The 20,800-nt window shown below is 36.8% G+C and overlaps 2 long non-coding RNA genes across 3 annotated transcripts; one reads left to right on the top strand and one right to left on the bottom strand.

Moving 5' to 3' along the window:
* Positions 1-2,188: 2,188 nt before the first annotated feature.
* On the top strand, positions 2,189-6,416 carry LOC135223221 (uncharacterized). 2 transcript variants are annotated; one of them, XR_010316429.1, is made up of 4 exons: positions 2,189-2,347; positions 5,385-5,565; positions 5,807-5,929; positions 6,090-6,416. It is a non-coding gene; the product is annotated as an uncharacterized LOC135223221 (long non-coding RNA). The 2 variants fall into 2 exon arrangements; XR_010316428.1 differs by having other exon boundaries at positions 2,189-2,354.
* A 1,865-nt stretch (positions 6,417-8,281) lies between these two features.
* LOC135223220 (uncharacterized) lies at positions 8,282-14,152 on the bottom strand. The gene is made up of 5 exons (XR_010316427.1): positions 14,112-14,152; positions 13,887-13,996; positions 12,944-13,098; positions 12,655-12,780; positions 8,282-8,530 (listed from the first exon to the last, which is right to left on the bottom strand). It is a non-coding gene; the product is annotated as an uncharacterized LOC135223220 (long non-coding RNA).
* Positions 14,153-20,800: the final 6,648 nt, after the last annotated feature.

Below are 20,800 nucleotides of genomic sequence, written 5' to 3'. Positions count from 1 at the left end.
CTAATACAAACTTATCTAGTAGGGTTAACTTAACACGAAGACTTTCTGATAAGGGTCTGTAACCATTAAGCCAAGTCACGCAAATCAACTGTTAAGTATTATGAGGCATTCTGAATCAAGTGGACAATTGGAAATGACGTTATTCGTTAGGGATCGAGCACTTACTTGGAGCTCTTGGTTGTCAAGTCTCTTACAAACTTGAGATCGATTCCATTCTATGTCTAAAACGGCTTCTCTCTCTCTCTCTCTCTCTCGTACAGATGTTCCTCCTCTTAAAAGCAGTCGCAGTTAGGGGCCGAAGGAACGCTGCAAAGAACCTTAAGTTGTGCATACGGTGCACCATGTGAGGTACACTGACGGCACTACTCCACTCCGGGATTATATTGATTTCGTTTTGTCAATATCTTGCTTGGAAATTTGTTGCATCTTTAACCTTTTCAATGGGGATCCTGTTCTTGAAGTGTGCATGAATCAACATCGTAACGTCAATTTTCGTATGTGCATTTAAAGTGGAATGTTTGTGCTCCACCTTGTAGAATTAAAAACTGCGTGGCAAAAAGGCTTGTTTGTTTCTCAGAAATTGACAGCGTCCAATACACCACTGCCAAGATACTGTTGTTAATCTAAATGACATATGTATAGCTTAAGGGCCCTTTATAGCATAAATATCCTCTTTCTAAGTTTTAAAAGCTTTACTTTAGTATGGTAATGAAACGAAATCTTTATTGCAGTGCCAGTATGTGAAGGGAATGGTCACTGGGAAGGTCATGCTGCATTATCGTACGATCCCATTCTACGTAGTGTTTTCTGGGGGTATTATTACTAGTAACACAATTGATTAGCAATATTCAGTGGTGGAAGTTACTGTAATTTATTTCTTTCAGATTTACTATATTCTAAAGATAATTTTGGAAATTGCATTCATTGCAGTTTGTCACTGAAATTTTAGTAGTAGGAATAGAGGCCAATGAGTTCATAGCTATATTTTGCGCAGCCATGAACTGTAAACACTACATTGTTTTGATCAAAGATAAATAGTTCTGCGTGACGATGTAATTCGGGACACAAATGCGAAAATTAAATTATAGTGAATAAGTATTTGGACAGAAAACATTTGGAATATAATTTTAACTAAGGAATGAGTCAAGTTAGGAGTTTTAGAACTGCTTGTATATTGTCTAACTTGTAGGTTTTTATTAAACTAGCATTTGTTTGATACTGTTTTTGCCTACTTATTTTCTTATGCAACCTTTTGAGTGTTTAGCCTCAAAACTGTGGTAATGATGGAAATAAACGTACATTAGGTCATGACTGCACTGCAAGTTGTTTGATCTCTTACAATTAGTTAGGCTCAATATATAAACATTAAATAGATGAATAACGGGAATATTGCGGCTATAGACTTTACTTTCATTAACTTAAATGGAAACATGGGTTTGTGAAATTTTCACAATTCTAGCTTTAACCTTAATTTTAATGGAATTTTTCCATAAATAGGGATAATGTAATTGGGGAGTTGTCGGAAATATATAAGTACCATGAGGTTGTTATTGAATTGTAGAGGTCAGTTTAACTAGAGCTTTCACTGTTTGATGAGGGCATGTCTTGAAAATTAATTATATTAAATCATTTATTGGATAATGAATGTAATGCATCTGGGTTACTGAACTGAATGTTTAAGAATTTTACAATGCTTCTTGAATGCAAATTGTCAATTAAGAATGTAAGTCGTTCACTTTTGTCTTTTATTTTATTTTAACCACGGTAAGCTTGGACTCCTCTGGGTACCAGTTAACTTAGGAGACAATCTACATTAATTATGCACATCCAACTACGAAACGGTAGGATGTAGATGAGTGGATATAGTGGAAATAAAACCAGCATAGGTGGAGATTGTTCGTTAGCGTTGTAAGGCAGTAATAACGATAATAATCATTAATCTATTTCACTGATCAGCAGAATTTTGTGAACTTTGATAAATTACTTTAAATGATAATTTCTCTTGAGTGTAAAACCTTTAACTGGATCATAAGACATGGTAAACCTCAGAGAACAAGGATGATTTATTGCCTCGGGAAATAGATTGGAACAGCATATTCAGGCAGTGATTTTTTTTTTTTTTTTTTTTTGTACAGCATAAATTCATATCTTGAAGTAGAACAACTATTTCAATTTGGTTTCTCGTTTCAGGCACTGCGGCTTCTGGTAATTAACCACCAAATGGATAGTCAACTATCACAGGAAACTTGGCCAAACCTGTGTGGATTTTGAAGCTGACGAATAGCACCCTAATGTGTTTGGTTAGTCTGAAGTGCATGATGAAGATATGAAATGGACAGTTTAAAGGGTAAAATGTAACTATTGTAAACTCTTTTTTTACCTTTAAAGAATTAAGGTTTTCATTGAAGCACGACCTCTTATTGGCACCATATTTATTTTGCTCTAGATTTCCAGTAGTTTGGTAGTTTTCTGCCGCTGGGATTTTTTCAGGTTTAATGGATTTGAATTACATTGCCGGAGCATGACATTAAGAGAAGTTTTCAGGGCTTTTTAATTGATATCGGCATTCAAGACAGATTTTGAGTCGGGATTCAAGACAGATTATAAGTTGAGGGTAGTTTATAAAGTTTTCAGCACTGATAGTATTAAATATTCAAGTGCGAGAATTGATGGGATAGGTAGAATATTTTAAATAGTAAGTTAAGCTTACAAATAAATATAAATAAATATATTGTAACTTTTATTAGGCTACGATTGAATGAATACAATGGTAAGACACTGTATAATGCCAACTGATTGCTGTAGTTAAGGAATTTGTCATTTTAGTGCCATTTTTTAACAATGCTTTTGTTTTCCTGGACATAATTCCGTGACTTGAAATACATAAACTTTGGCCAAAATACTCTTTGGAATTAGTGTGAAATCCGAAGCTTAACACAATGAATTTGTCTGAAACTAAAAAGTTTACAAATTAAATACCTAAGTGCTATAATTTGGTAGCGAATCATGGATACTTGTTAACTAGAGAAACAATTTTCCTCAATTGAATTTATAATGTAGGAGCTTGGATGTTTCGATGTCAATTTAAGTGATAGAGCCGCAATTGAATGCGTTTTCAGGAAACTCTAAAATCGTAAAATCAGAATACAGAAATTGTAATATGAAATCTAAAGAAAAAAATCTGTGATTTTACAGTACTAATCTCTCCCCGACAGCAGGCGTTGAAAGACTGGGTGAATAACGTAAGAGCATCAAATCTGGCTTTTCCTTAAGGGGAAAATTTTAGGTCTTATTTCGAAGTGTCTGGAATATGAATTGAGATTTTTGTTTCTGTACAGCCTGTGTTTGCCTCAGTCTTAATTGCAAGAAAAGTTTAGTTGAAACGAAACTAGTAGTGGTTCATACGAGGTTTGTGTTAGAAATTCGATGGGTACGTAACTTTTTTGGCCGCAACTTGTGTTCAGCAGTTTTAATTGCAATTTATGATTTCGGTAACAGCTGATTTTGAAATTTCAAATTTGTTTAAAGGGCAAATATTTCGGTACTAATTGGGTCAGACGATTTGAAATAAGGAGCCCATACCCTCATTAGGTCTTGGTTTTTGACACCATTTGGAAGTGCAGGGTATTTGAAGAACGTAAGGACACTGAGAGGTTATTAAGTTCAGCTATTCACAGATTATCGCACAAAAATCCATTGATTAGTGTACACCTTAAAATACCTATAAGTCATGTTCGGAAGTGGATTATCTTGTAATTGTTTCAATGTTTCTCCCACGCGATCTTGGTTCAGGTGATCAATATACGAAACACATGTGCAGACAGTATAGCTCTTCGAAATGTAAATATATCTACGTAAACTTATTCCAGAGATTTCGTGGGTTGTAGATAGAGCAAGATTAGTGGGTTTCACAAGTACTTATTAGAGAAGACTCATTATCTAAGATTTACTTCAGTGATTGAATAATTAAAAAGTTTGCTATATAATTTAAAGTTTCGTGAAGCTGCTAGATTTAAAGCCAGTGAAAGATTAGGATTCTGGATGTCTATTGCCATAGAATTATTACCAGTGAAGGAAAGCATTTTTTTAAAGTCCAAAATGAGAGCACCGTTACGGTATAGTTAGGCAGTCCAAAGTAAGGATATTTTAAACCACAACCACAAGTGACATTTGGAGTTAGGAGAAATGAAAATGTCTGTTCAGAGTTGTTGTTTCTTTAATTTTATAAAGTTATGAAGGGAAAAAACCTTATGACAGGCTTGACCAAAAGTACACAATATCATACTTTTGAATTTCAGCATCATTTGCTCTTAACAGAAGTAGGTTCTTTAACTCTATTGTTCTGTAGTTTTTTTATTACTCAAACTTCTGTATATTCTCACCGTTTGCTAAATCTTTGCTGCATAACGCCTAACATTCTCTCATCTTCTTTGGCAGCAATGGGAGCTTTTCCTTTTCACTCATATAGTAAGCACTTTGTGTGTACTTATACTGCAAGCACAATTTGTCCATGGTTTGACGAACTGGTGTAGGCCGTTTTTCCTCAATCTGAGAAAATAGGCTTATTAGCCCAACATGTGGGAATTTTGTTGGAAAATGTCAAAGTATTAAAAAAATCTAGACATTTTAACTGCATGATTAAAAAACTTGATAAAAATTGGATAGATACAACAGTTCATCAAAACAGCGTTGAATTACCTATATATGTACTTATGTAGACCAGTTCCAATGCTAAACACTAATGCCACTTACTGACTTGCATTCTTTCTTAAGGGTGATGTAATGTAATGAGAACTGAATACTTTGAAATTCTTGTAAATATGAAATCTTCAAAGTTGGAAAATGATAACTTAAGGCCTGTCCACACGATCGGGCCTGATCGGCGGACTTCCCCTCTAATGGGCACACTTGACAGGCAAACCGTCAAATTGCCCGATGGGTCTTGTAGCAAAATCACCATGGTGGTGCCCGATGGCTTGAGCTTCGACCCTGGCAGACGTACTTTAACCATATACATTTCTTTTACTGAGCCATTCTTTGCACCATATTCTCTTCGTTTTCTTCTTTTTCATCACACACAAAGCAATTACCATGCTACACAATATCTTTTTTTGCGGTAGGCACCATGTTTATCGTACCGCACTGAACACACTACTGGCATCGTTGGGCACGCCCACCTCTCCATCGCCTCACCTGTGTGGACAACATTCACATGTAAGCCCGCCAGAATTTGCCCATCAACCCCGGAGCACGCCGATCATGCCTGCTCGTGGGGACAGGCCTTTACATCAAAATTGATTTTGATTAGCTTTGTAGCCATTTTGTCTGTTCTTGACTATCCTGCAATGTGGTTTTAAAATTGTAATGACAATTTATCTTTGCAGGTATGAAAAGGGATCATTAACAACAGGCAATTGGCCAGATACAGTAGCCCAGGAATAATGGCTTCATACTTAGAAATTAGTAATGCGGAGAGTCAATGAGACTTACGAATTCAACACTAAGGCTTACAATTGGTACCTTGACCGTGCGAGGAGGAGTCGATTTTAACTACATTTGACTTATGTGTGTACTCTTTCATGTCTGCATCCAATGTAGTATTTTTCCCCTCAATTATCAGATTTTCAGCACAATAACACTAATCCACTTACAGAAAAAATTGTTTTTTTTAAGTTTAAAGATATTATGATTAACATAGGGGTTAAATGGATACTTAGTGTTTTGCTTATATAGTTGAAAGCTGGCCATGGATACTTAGTGTTTTGCTTATATAGTTGAAAGCTGGCCAATCCTAAAATTATTGCAGGTATGTGAGAAGGGAGACAGTTGCCCATATGGATAAACTTGGTTTGGGGCCAACATATCTCAGTTAGTCAAGAAATGGAGAAATACAAGAAATGTAGAAACACCAACAACGTTTAAGATTTTGGTTAGTTTTTTATCACTGTTGTGTATGCTACGTTTCTGGTGCTATATTTCATGAACACAAAACCTCTCTGTAATTACTGAAATTTATTGGTACAATTTTGCTCAGTATGGAGTCTTAGATTTTTAAATTCACTTATCTACCCTAGTTTTAAATACTTCAGGTCTGACGAATGCGGAGTTTATGAAAGGCGAAGCAGTCAACATGTGCAAGCTATCAAGGAATGAAGAGTCATGCAGATTGGCATGACCAGGCAGCTTACACTGTACAGTAAAGAAGTGGAAAAATACGGATTGTACTTATTTAGGACCCATTTAACGGCATCATCTGCAACCACTGTTTACCTATGGTATCCTCCTGTATACATACTCAGATGCTTGGTACAATGGAACCTCTACGTACATACGAAAGTCCCTACGTACGAAAAATTCAGGTTATGAAAGCAAAGAAAGATTTTTTTGCTTCTGTATACAAAAATAATTCAGGTTGTGAAAGGGTAAAGTCCTAGATTCGCCCGGGCCGCCGAGAACAATTTTAAAACTAGCGCGCCGCCAACTCAGTAGACTCGCCACCATCCTCCTGCTCTCCCATTGGTTCCTGATGCGTCACTGCCGTAAGACCCTGCTCTCCTATTGGTCATCATCTGTCCCATCATGCCTCTATGTAAAGGCGTTCCTTGACCATTTTTGCGGCAGCATTATCGTAAACACCTGAAACTCATTCGTTCACACACATTTTGTTTGTTAACGTAAATTAGTATTAGTGATTTCCCTTTCGTTGTACTTTAAGTTACTTTATCGTGTTGTGTGTGAACTTAATTACTTACGTTATTAGCCATGGGTCCCAAGAATGTTGCTGAAGTTCACGGAAAGAAGAGGATGCTTTCTATGGAGAATGAAGATGGAGATAATAAGTGTTAGTGTTTTCTGCCATTTGTAAAGTTGAGTGTTAATGTTTTCTGCCATTTGTTAATGTGTTTCGTAAAGTTTAGTGTTAATGTTTTCTGCCATTTTTTAATGTGTTTCGTAAAGTTAAGTGTTCATGTTTTCTGCCATTTGTCGTCCTCCCCTGTCTTTACTTTCGGACATCGCCTCACTTGAAAGGTAAGGTTCCACATTATACTACATACGTACATACATGTGCATACAATATTTCTTGTACCCTGTACACTAATGCACTTTATTTACGGGTACAGTCATGGTTATGTTACAGGGTATTGTTATGTTAGGTATTGAATGGTCCAAATTGTTGCATTTCATTGTTCATTGGTCAATTTAGCTTTTTATTTACTGTGGTGTTTTTGTAGGGATTGGAACGAATTAGGCAATTTACATGTAAATCTTAGTTCTAGATACAAAAAATCAGGTTACGAAGGCTGCTTCAGAACTGATTAATTTTGTAACCTGAAGCACTACCGTATTAACCTTACTCTTGGTCACACTGATTACTCCACCTATAAACTTTTATTCTACTTCTGAGCACGCATTGCAGTGGTTATAACTCGCCCACAACCCCTCCTTAAACCTGAAATCAAATATTCTTTAATTTTAGGTTTTATCCAGAGGGGTTGTGGGTGAGTGTTTAACTGCTGCAGTGCGTGCTTGGTAGTAGAATAAATATAAAGTTTATAGGAGGAGTAATCAGTGTGACCAAGGATAAGGTTAATAAATAACGGCATCTGAGCATGCCTCCATGGAAGAGAAAGAAAAAATGCAACAATCAATGAGGAAGAATAAAATCTGTGTACAATATATGTTTGGTGCTAAAAATATGATTAAAATGAAAAATAAATCAAGAGAATATATTCTTGATTTATTTATTCACCAGGTTAAAAACAACTTTACATTTGAGAAATTACCATATATATATACAACTTATAACTTGAATAAGTCAACTGTACATCAGGCCCCAAAAGATCTCCATTTATGGATCAAGATGTGTAACTCAAGCATATTACTTGATACACTGTGTCACAGTACCATCAATAATCACTTCTCTTGAGACCAAAGGTGGTTCATCTCTTGAGTTCACAAGGAAATTTAAAGAATGCTGCTGTACATGAATGTCTTTAAGAGCTCATTCAAAATTCATGCACAGCAGCATGCTTTCTAAATTTCATTGTAAATTCAAGAATCAGTTGAACAATCTTGGTCTCAAGATAAGTGATTAAATGATACTCAGTGTCACAGTACCATCAATTATGTGCTTCAATGGTACTGTGACCAATGGAGAATCATTTAATGTGCTTTGATGGTACTTGTGACACAGAGTATCTATATTTAATGTGCTTCAAGCTTAAAATACTGATCTTGAATTGGAGAGTAACAATCTTCATATACAACAGCCCCACCACATCTTCATCAGCCATTTCTTGCGATTAAAGCATGACAACCACTCTCCATTCATGTACAAAACAGAACCACATACTGGAGAAGACCTCAACTCTTCATTCGACTTACAGTTAGCCATTTTTCTGAAGGCGCAAGATGACGACAGTCTTCCAAACTTTTGATGCAATTAATTACTCATTTTGCATTTTACTTCAGTTTCTTGGATTTACCCACTCTTCCTCCCTCGAGTTTATAATCAATTCGAAAATTAGACCTGAAAGAAAAATAGTTTTACCTTGAATAATTTCAGGCAAACTTTAATTAGGCAATTTGACAAAATAACTAATGCTTAAGTATAATACAAAATTAAAAAATTCAACAAATGGCTTCCATACACGACTTAATTTGAGAAATTATACAAAAATGTTTAAACAACGGCCCAGTCATTAGCATATAGTTAAAGGAACACCCTGGAAAGCAATGAAGTCCTATTTAAAATATCAAACTAGACAATTCAATACCTGAATGTCAAAAATACAATTGGATCAATGTAAAATTGATAATAAATCTAGATGAAACCCTGAAAATCACTAACTATGCATAATTAAAGTCAAGCGTCGATAATTAAGGCCACCATAATTAGAAATTTTTTCTCCAAAACAAGACTGGAAATATAATTTCCACTTCTCCCTTTAAGACCGTACTTGAGCATACTGTAGTTTATGCTCTAGTTGTCTTACAAAGTACTATAATCCTCCTACAACAAGACAAATTTCTATTCACTAGAAAATTTCAAGGGCAAGACAGTCAAAAGACAAATTTATATTCACTGGGAATTTCAAGGGCATCAATTGTTAAGTTTCTTTCTGAGCCTAATACGAAAAACTGCTAGACAAGAAATGCCCTGATATTGAGCAAAGACATATAGACTAACCTCTAGAAAATGTTCAATAAGTCAATTATTAACAAAAAGTATATTCAGTATCCTGAAATTAAAATAAGTATATGGAGACTACTACCTAATTCTCTAACAATTACAGGACTTGACCACCTTGCTAATAGTACCTGAGACTAGACTATACCAATAAAGTACTGTAGTTCAGGTTGAAAACTGGAACTAACCTGTCATGAGTTTCTAGACCAAGAGATCTACAGTGTAATACTATCCAAACCTCTTGGTTAGGAAATTAAAACATACGAGTGTACAAATGTTCAGTATACCTACAGTACTCGACACCCTTAAAGGGTCTCTTGATTTCCTCTCAAAAGTGACCATGACCTTCGATATACCCACTGGGGCGGGCAGAACAAATGGTATTAAATATTTTTAAGGTACTTTACATATCAAGTGTTATCAACTCCCCAATGACTTGGTCAGTGGTTAATCAAATCTAAAATAAACCACCTGCAACACCTCCACAATAACAGGAGCAAGAAGATACCTTGAGAAAACTCTTTTTTTTTTCTTCTCGTGGAAAAAGTCTGAGCCATCAGTAGAAGTAAATCCAAGATCAAAAACCCCATTAAACACAAGTGCTGCACTTACATAAGTGTACAATTATAACCAGCAAAACTCTTTTTTTTTAGGAACCAATAAGATAAAAAAAAAAAATAGCCATTAGCTATGACCTGCCCAGAGAATACAAACTTTACATTGAAGGAAGCAAGAGCTTTGTATTGAATGACAGTGATAAAACTGAATCTAACAGCTTTCCAAAATATCACAGAATTTAAAAAATAAACTATAAATCTCAGCAATCTGATTATATCATTAACCCTTCGTGGACTGGTGGGGTCCCTGAGACCCCCAGTGAGTCTTTGGTATGACATATCTCTTTTGCTATCTACTAAAAAATACCCATATGCGATTAATTTTATCATCAGTGGTGTATGAACAATCACAAGCGTTAATAGCTTAGGATAATCAATTTTAAGGGAATGACAGCTAAAAATATACCTCTTTGGGCCGTATGGACCCCATCGGTCTTCCGTGTCCCTAATTCTTCTCTATTTTGTTTTGGTGCAATTCTAAAAACTATGTGTTTTCTAAGCTTAGAGCACTCTGCCTAATCTACATATCAAATAATTTTTCCATAATATTATTTCTGAAGTAATTTATTGGTGCTTCTTCTGCATGTTGTACAAAATCTCCTTCGGGAAAGAGAAGGTGTACATGAAGTTGTACCTACTTATAGTGCTAGTGCTACATTCACTTTCTTTCTCATTGATGAAATAATGGATCTTATTGTACAAGCAACTAATGAAAAAGGAGCTGCTATTTATGCCGAAGAATGGAAGGGAGTAGTTTGTGTTGAATTGATGGCATGGGTAGGTCTTCATCTTTGATCTGGAGTGGACAAGGATGCGTTCAAACCTGTTGCTGAATTGTTCAGTACTAAGACAGGACCACCAATTTATCGTGCTTCTATGACTCACGACTGGTTCAAACAAATAGAGAGGTACATAAGATTTGATGATATGTCAACACGTGCAGTGAGAAAAAATGGTGAACAAGGGAAGTTGGCACCTATATATGAAGTTTGGCATAAGTTTATTGAAGCAAGCCAGGTAAACTATAAAACTAGATAATGTGTTACTGTTGATGAATCTCTAGTATCATTCCGAGGAAGATGTTCCTTCAAAGTATATTATGCCATCAAAACCAAATAAATGTGGGATTAAAATCTGGTGCAAGGTAGATGCTACAAATGCTTATCTCCTAAATGCACAAATATATTCAGGAAAGGGTCCTGATGGTCCGGAACGGCAACAAGCCAGTAGGGTTGTTCGGGATCTCACCACAACTATTGCTAATTCAGGAAGAAATGTTACATGTGACAACTTCTTTACAGAATTTAGCCTTGCTCTAGAACTACTGAACTAGAACATTACTCTTTTGGGAACACTTAGGAAAAATAAACGGCAAATACCCCTATCATTTCAAGCATCGAGGTATCGCAAAGTGCAATCAACAAAGTTTGGCTTCAGCAAAGATCACCATCTTATTATATGCAGCTATGTCCCGAAGATCAATAAGGCAGTAATTTTACTGAGCACAATGCATTATGACAATAAGATACAAGAAGATGAACCTTTCAAACCCGACATGATTTTGGACTATAATGCAACAAAAGGTGGGGTTGATACCTTAGACCTCTTAGTCAAGAACTATGCATGTAAAAGAATCCCCAATAGATGGCCTTTGGTTATTTCTTACTGGATAATTGATGTTGCAGGATGTAATGCTGCTGTGTGTTTCATGGAAATAAATTCTAATGTCTATACTGGAAACCAGAAGTGCAGGAATGTTGCCTCTGACTTAGCTGAACAGCTTTGTATGCCATAGATCCAGCAGCGTTTCAGAGATTTACGAGCTAATTTCCCACGGCATATAATTCAATGTATGGAAGCCTTCATGAGTAAGGAAGACACAGCACTACCCTCTACAACCCAGCTCCAAGAAACCAAGCAAAGGCGTTGTTCCAAGTGTACGAGGAAGCTGGACAAAAAACAAAAAAATCGTGCACATCATGTGGTGACCCAGTGTGTGATGCACATTGTAACTTAATTTGTGTCATTAATTGTTAATATTTACTTGTTAAATTGAGGAGAATTTTAATTTTGTTAAATATAGGCATTTTTTCACTTTTTTTTCTCTCTTACACACAAATGGGAATTTTTTTTACAATATATACAAAAAGGATATTGGGTTTCATCATAAATGACCTGAAGAATACACATGTAATGTTTATCAGTTGTGAGTTCATACATAATGTATTTATCTGACTCAAAAGAAGAATGGGGTCCGTGTGGACCCCATTAGTCTTCTAGGTAATTTTGAACCCCCCAGTCCACGAAGGGTTAATTTCATGGGTACATGTAAATAGACGTCCAAAGAGTGATAAGGCTATTTTAAAAGGAACAAAATGTGTTACAAAAATGAAGCACCCAAAATGAAATATGTATTGACATGGGTGAATAAGGTCAACATATTAAAAACCTGGTACAATTAAACTAAACTACATACTAATTCCAAATAGATTCAATTCTAGCAAACTAAATACTAGGAGGTAACTGAAGGTAAAGATAAGGGGAATATTACCATTTTGAGCAGTTTAACCAGACCACTCATTTATTTTTCTCTCCCAGTTATGGTAAAATCAGAACATAGGGAATGAAATGGAGATCTGGAATATAGCTGAATACCATTAACAATGGACCTAATGTGGTCAAATCTAAATGCTGGTACATAATTCCATTGGCAGAACTTATCCAACAAAGCCTAATGTTTTACTCTACCAAATGCCTTTGAGATATCAGAGCAATACAATAGTTTCCAAATACTTCACAGATCATCTAACATCAGTAGGAATAAACATGGTCCCAAATAGAACTTACTTTATGAAAGCTAACCTGGTGATCTGAAATGAGTTGGATTCCAGCTGTAGCGAAGTTTGAAAGCAATGGACCATTGGGAACAGTTATCAGAGACGTCACCTTTTCTTTCAACACTGCCACAGACTCCTTAAGGAAATCATGCAGAAAAGAGGCATTTTTAAATGAAGCTACAGATCTAACATGACAAAATACTTTTATATATAGTAAAAAAAAAAAAAACTAACCATATTCACTACTATATTGATACACAACTTAAAAAACAAGACAAATGTCACCTGTTAATATGTACCTCATATATGACCAAGGGCCTTTCTTCATACACACCATCAAAATAAACCCATCCTTGGACAAGTTTTTCTTGGAACTTGGGTATATCACAGATGGAAGACTTTCCAAGAGGTCTTTGGTTCAAGTACAAGTACAATCTCCTGGTCCATAACTGCCCTAGAATGCAAGGAGGAACGTTACCTTAAAATATTGTCTTACTAACACCCAACAGTCAAAACTAATTATTTCTATCTTTATCCATAAGAAACCTATACTATACCAATTACATTGGTTCATTTATCTATTCAGTTTAAATGCTCATAAAATTAAGTTATAAAAAGTTCCACAGCCAAAATAGCAAATTAAAATGTATTACTAGTTTCATAAATAGGAACCAGTGCCTTATCAACTCGTCTCTCTTCTCTGAGGTATCTCATTTTCTTGGGGAAACACCTACAGCATGCATTACTAGAGATGAAACTTTCCCCAGTGGTTACCTCCTCACATGGAGTAGTTTGATGCTCCATAAATAACCTTGGCTGGTACTATGAAGAGCAAAGACTTTCACATTCGTGGTACAGTTTTAACTGATCTTAATAACAATACGTACTGTACCAAAAAACGATTCAATTACCTCTTCCAGTTCTTCCCGGTTTTCTCTATCTAATGAGGTGCAGGTGAAAACTAAAATTACTAGGGTAAGAAACTCCCAAACTTATTCTCCCTATTCACCATGAACCTTCTGCTCCAGGTGTGCATTATCAAGAGCAAAATGAGGGAAAGAATTGGCGACTAATTGTTTGTACCTTAAAAAAATCACTAAAGAAAATTTTTGTGGTCAAACAAACCAATGCCTTACAAAGCTAAATTTGATAACTACGAAGACAAAAGGGAAACATACAGCAGCTTTTTGACAGGGATTATCTCCTCTGGTAAAATAGTGGTATCTGTAAGCCATGACCTACCATGTTGTCCAAGCACTTGAGATACAGTTCACATCATTTCTGGTTATGTCCTTGGCACTTCTAGTACTATATTGTAGTTCTAACCTAGGATCTCAGACTTGAATAAAAAACTGGAACAAAATTAGTAGGATTGTTAAAGAATAGGATGTTATGCTTTGAAACATCGTTATATGAAATATATTGCCATTAATTTACAATAACACATTCAACAAGCCCAGAACCTACCCTGTTACTTGATGAACCTACAAATGCAGAAGCATCAAATGGTGTCCTTAACATTTTTCTGTCAAATTTATAACATACATCAGTCACAATTTTGAAAATAAAAAAATTCCAATTTTAAATACTATAACTATTTACCAGGCACACAAATCTATAGAAATCTTCTTATCTCCATATGAAAATGGACATTTTGAAATATATGGACATTAAAATAAAATTTAAACAAACCACCTGATATTTTCTTTATAACACTCTACTTTCAAAAGAATGGCCAGGAATCTAACAGTATGAAATCACTCAAAAGTTTTGTCCATGATAACCATTATCTGCATCCAATTACCCTGGTGCATGAAAGAATAAAATTACTGTAACTAATATTAGCCTGTCAACTGACTGCTTTTAGCACTCCCCACGACTGAAACACCTCTCAAACTGGGCATGTTCCTCACACATTACCCTAGTTCCTTGGGTATGTTATGCACACACTAATCTAGTTCGAGTATATTCTCCACACGCTATCCTAGTTCCTTGGGTATGTTCTCTACATATTATAATAATTCCTTGGGTATGCTCTTCAAAAACACAATCCTAATTCTTTGGGTATGTTCTCTCCACACACACACATTATCATAGGCTATATGTTCTCCACACACATACTATCCTTAATTCCTTGTATGTTCTCCACACACATTCACACTAACCTAACTCCTTAGGTATGTTCTCCACACAAACACACTATCCTTACTCCTTGACTATGTCCTCCACACACACACACACACACACACACAATCTATATTCCTTGGGTATGTTCTCTCCCCACACTATCCAAATTCCTTGGGTATGTTCTCCCCACACACTAGACTAATTTCTTGGGTATGTTCTCCATACGCACACTATCCTAGTTCCTTAGTTTAAAGTGCTGCTCCCTCATTGGTTACCTTTAGCAAGGCTAGGCATTTACACAATATACGTACTACATTACTTGTTCCCAGTATGGATGGTATTTAAAATGCATGAAAGCTAATAATATTCCAATAGGTTACTGATATTGAATTTTTAAAAAAATATAGGTGCTAAAAAACTACACTAATCAATTTTTAGCATCAGCTGAGGTTGTTGTATTTCAATGCACTGAGACAGTCAAGTGCAGTGTCATATTCAACAAGTTGAAATCGAGAAAGCTAGAATATGACAGGTACACACAGTTGTATTACCTAAGGATGTAAAAATTGTCAGTACATATACCAACAAATTCTAACTGCTGGTAACTGCCTGTATGATAATCTACCATTATAGTATAGTAAAATGTTTTGAAAAACCATAAAAGATTATGAAAATCCAAATTATATAAGACTGACTCAAGATAAAACTAGGATGGGAAGGACTTAGTAGGTACTTGACATCCATACTGCCAAAAAACTTGAAACATGAAAAGTTGGCGATACTAAAAAACTAAAAATTGAAAATAAAATCCTTCCATAAATTATGACAGATCTGAGACTCTAGGAAACAAAACTAGGCTGTACATACACTAAAAAATGCCTGCCTCATGGACCCACTCAGAACCTCAAAAAAACAAAACCTTTACATAGGCAGGAAAGTGGTACTAGCAAAAGGTCGGCATGGTTCTCTGGACACTATCTTGGTATGTACACTAGCATATCGATCCTAAAGTCAACAACTGTAGGGAACCCTGTCCTACCTATCCTTTTCAACACTGCCATGATTTTAGAAGGTGTCTTTACCCCACTTACCATTCCCCCTCTTAATATTCATTATAAAAGAAACCTTGAAACAGCTGCAACTTATCTGCTTTTGCCACAAAGTTTTATCCAGTTTGGTTATGTCACTTGAAAACTTTAAATCAAAGAATAAATTACATCAAGAACTTTGGTAAAAAATACTAGCTGCAACAGCCCACTTTCAATATCATCAAAAAGTTTATAATAGTGCATTGGCTGTAGCCCAATCCATTTGCACATGTAGTGCTGCCCACTATTAGCCCACAAAAATTTCAGGAAAAACAAGGGTTGGCAGTTTATACCATATACATTACTTAGTAATCTGTCCAAGTTTTTAGTCTGATGGTATTTTACCTCCAGAAAATCGAACAGCCTATGTATTTACTAAAGCGTCATGACCTATGGCCCTTCACTATTTTTTTTATTTTGAAAATCTTGATAGTCAAAATGGAGTTGTCTTCGATGCCAAGAAATATGTGATGTCACTCCCTCACATGTACATTAACCTTAATTAAACTTAAGACTAATTTTCTTGTTTCGTGTATATTTGTTTTACAACCCCTGCATCTCCCAGTTAAATAAACCCTACTGTTTATTATTCAGAAGATTAAACCTATTAATAACAAACAAGCCCACAGAATATGGTGTTCATTATTAAGAAGAAAGAAGAGGTAAAGGAAAACACAGACAGAGGGAACTGGACTTATATTATATTGATAAAGTAACAAATAAATAACACATTAAAATGCAAGGAGAACAGTAATATGGTAAAAAAGTATTGCACCTTCAGATGAACTTCTAAAATTCCAATTGCATGACTCCCTTTGGAAGGGAATTGCATGACTCCCTTTGGAAGGCTTGTCCACAGTCCAAAGGTCTGAGGAATAAAGGACCTCAAGAACCAAGAGGTTTGACACCGAGGCACGTTTACTGCAACTTGGTGCTGCTGTTCACGACAGATAGAGGGATCAAGGTTCAATTGTGAAAGTGCCAGACCTTTGTTGCAAATGGAGTACAAATGACCTAAAAGGTTGTATTGATTTGATTTATCACTGTTATAAATATATTAGTTGTATAAATAAGAACAATACCTAACTTTTGTGTGGCATTTGCTGAAGTTTTCATTAGATATTTCTCAAAAGTTACACCTAGAATAGGTAAAGCTTCAGACTCCTTCAGCAAAGTTCCATCCAACTGAAGAGGAGGATGGGGTGGGAAATCTGTACAAGATCTGCTAATCAATACAATTTTCACTTTGCTGGAGTTCAGCCTCATACCCTACTGACTACACCATTCCATGTCCCAAGTGAGGTTGAGGGTATCTTTATTTCCCATAAGTGGAGAATTTACTACACCCGTATACACTAACATGGCGTGATCCAACCTCCAGCTTACTTGGGATGTGTGGCCCCTCACACTTCAAGTTTCCTAACTTTTAATGTAAATTAAAACATGCTAAAATTTATGGTCAAACAGAGCACTTGTTTTGCCAATGAAAATTTATATATTCTATACTTTATAAGGATAATTTTTCTGCACTGTTTTAACATGCACCTATTTTTTACATTTTCATTCTAATAAATAAATCAGAAATATCCTATCCTAAAATTCCTGTAATATCTTTAACTCAACGTAAAACGCCCTTTTCAGACCTTTGTAGGCTCTTCCATAGACCTTTCCTACTCCCTCAACAACAAAGAAGTCTGTAGGCTTACTCCCTGAGTAAGCAAAAATAACAGTGTTCCTACCAAGAACACTGCCCTGTGGAACTCTAAACACAATAGGCCTTGGTTCACTAACGATCCATCAACAGCAACTCACTGCTGCTTACCTGTAAGGAATTCTTGAAGTAATCCTAAAACATATCCACCCACTCCAAGATTCTGAAGTTTATAAATAAGTGACTTGTGATATACTAAATCGAAAGCAAAACTAAAATTATTTGATTACTCAGCACTCAAATCCCTTATCAAGCTTCCATTACAAATGGCATGTAATGATAGCTATGAGAAATAACATTGGGGTAGTGTAAAACCATCAGAGAGAATAATCAGAGTACAATGAAAATAACGAGAGAGAGAGAGAGAGAGAGAGAGAGAGAGAGAGAGAGAGAGAGAGAGAGAGAGCCTTGGTGTGTGGGGGTCAGACTTAAACATTGAGGTGTAGATGTAAAACTAGTCAGTCACAGGCCATTGGCAAGACGGAAAAGCGGCAACAGCCAAAACACCATCACAATGAAAATCTTAAAACCTGTGACCTCGCACCTGACTCACTCAGCTTCTGTCAACTAGGAAGCTCCACCTTCAAGAGGAGGTATTAACATGTTAATTTAGCAAGCTCTACTTTCAATAGGAGGAATTAACTGTTAACCCCATCAAAAAGGGGATGGGATAAGATAAGAGAGAGTCGGCTCCACTAATCCTGACCCCGTTTGGGCGGACCTGGAACATAAACCGCCTTCGGGGGTTGAGCCAAGAAGATCGTGGGGGTAGCTGATGGCAGAGCGGCAGAACCAGAGCAGAGAGGACCTACTGCCGTCATACAAGGAAGAACAATACCTTTCCAGAGCATTATAGTGGCCACAACCTGATTACTTAGATTTTTCTTAATCTCAAGTTGTAACTTGTATTTCTTTGCATCAGTAAAGAGAGAAAACCCTGCAGTTTGTCTCACTTAACACTCCTGAGAGACTTCATACTAATCCAGAACTGACCATAGAGAAGAATATTAAAGTAAAGAAAAAAACAGAACTAGAACAAAGCACCTAAAGAAGAAGCAAACGAAGAAAGAAACAGAAACAGGAAAGAGAACAATATCATCACAGGCACGCCAAGTCAAAAAGAGCACTGCCAGCAGTACCCAATTGCTTCCTGTATGCATATTGATTATCAGCTAGCAATTCTTTAGATTCAATATGATATTGTTATGATACAATAAAGTTTGTTCATACTTACCTGGCAGATATATATATAGCTGTATTTTCTGAAGTCCGACAGAATTTTAAAAACTTCCGACACACGCAGTGGTCGGCCAGGTGGTTAGTACCCATTCCCGCCGCTGGGAGGTGGGTATCAGGAACCATTCCCATTTTCTATTCATAATTTTTATTTCCACTGTCCCCTGAGTACTTGATTATATACATCTGCCAGGTAAGTATGAACAAACTTTATTGTATCATAACAATATCATTTTGTTCATGAAACTTACCTGTCAGATATATATATAGCTGAATCCCACCGTTGGAGGTGGGAAGGGACAGAATAGAAGGATTTTGGGAAACAAATGCATGCAGATGATTTACATCTTGGTTCCACCTGTTAGCATAGCTGACTTTGTGATTACTGCCACCCAAGTCTGCTTCTGCTTTACTAGAGTTGCCAGCGAGGTAGAGACCTATAAAGCTGGTGCACTCCAGATGATCTGTCAACGGGGACGTGACCACAATGTGACTAGACCATATTGACCATACCATGAGGGCTAAGAAGTAAAATAAATATATATATAAATATATATATCACCACCTGACCAACCTAGCCAAAGTTAAGGTGTGTTAACTAAGGCTTAAGAGTTAAGAAGTCGCCGTTGTCGGCGACTCAACAACTAAATTAAGAGCTCTTCCTAACCATTTTCTACAGGATAGGATGAGTGGTACTTCTTGCCCCCAAGATTGTGTCTGCAGACATGTATGGCCCTAGCGAGCAGCAGATCTCATATGCCATCTTCACATCTCGCAGGGAGTGTGAAGTGAACACAGAGTTGCTTCGCTAAAACATGGTACTCAGGATGTTGCTGAGTGCCATGCTCTGTTGAAATGCTTCCGAGGCCGCGCCCTCACCTCGTGAGCATTCAGATAAAAAGATTTTCAAATCTTTTTGTGCAAACACAATGAAGGGAGCATTTTTTGAAAGAACCTCCTTACACTAAAGCCAGGGTGTTCTTCGATATGGGCAAGTCTGGTCTTTTCGGAACACTGCAGATTGCCCGAATGACTTCGACTTTCTTGAGTTTTATGTAGATAAAACTTGAGAGACCCGACAGGGCACAGGACTCTCTGGCTCCTGCCCACTAACTTGTGCCATCCTTGCTTCCAAGCTCCTGGCCCAGGACAAAACGGGTTTCCATTCTTAGGCCACAACGGAAGGCTTAGAGAGCACACCGCCTTGTGTTCTCTAAAGCCAAAACTTGTGACGATGGCTTAAAATCTCACTAACCCTCTTTGTCGTATCTAGGGTGGTTAGAAGAAGGCCTTCCTGATCACATGCAAGAAGTTAACAGGTAGGAGAGGTTCGAATGCTTTGACATCAAGAACTTCAGACTACGTCTAAGTTCCATATTGAAAGCTTCAATCTGGACATGCACAGTCAGTCCGTCTGTACTTAAGTCAGGTGACCGACCAGTTGACCAGTCAGACGAATCAAGGACAGCAAGGCTGTACCCTGAAGACCATAAGGCACTATTCTTCGCTGAAGGATGAGTGTCTGGACTGCCTGGGCGATTCAATCTAAGCAAACCTTGGGGGGTGTATCAACGCAACCCAACGTCGTCAGCGAATCAAATCCTCACTCGAGCTTCTGGTGCCAGGAGAAAGGAGCGAGGAGCAAAAAGGCGATTCAGTCCCGAAGGAAGAATGCCTGACAGTCCAACCTGGTCTCATGTTACACGATCATCGGGGTGTATAAACGCAACCGACTTCGTCAACAAGAAACTCAGGGCTACTATATGTCGCCTGATCTCGCACGAGTGTCTGACTCCGAGAAAACAGGTGAGACAAAAAGTAGATGGTGAGCGAGTTTCGAGATTCCACAGAACTCAAAGATTGTGAAGGGCTTTGTTGTTTGACAGACGCAAATCTCTGAGCCCAAAGGCCGTCAACAACATATTTGCGTATTCTTTAATAGTGGTGACTGCCAGCTTATCCCATTCTTCAGACGGAAATTGAAGACGGTAATC

This window comes from Macrobrachium nipponense, chromosome 8 (assembly GCF_015104395.2).
Source record: "Macrobrachium nipponense isolate FS-2020 chromosome 8, ASM1510439v2, whole genome shotgun sequence".
Taxonomy (NCBI): Eukaryota; Metazoa; Arthropoda; class Malacostraca; order Decapoda; family Palaemonidae; genus Macrobrachium; species Macrobrachium nipponense.
This window is presented reverse-complemented; position numbering and strand designations above follow the sequence as displayed.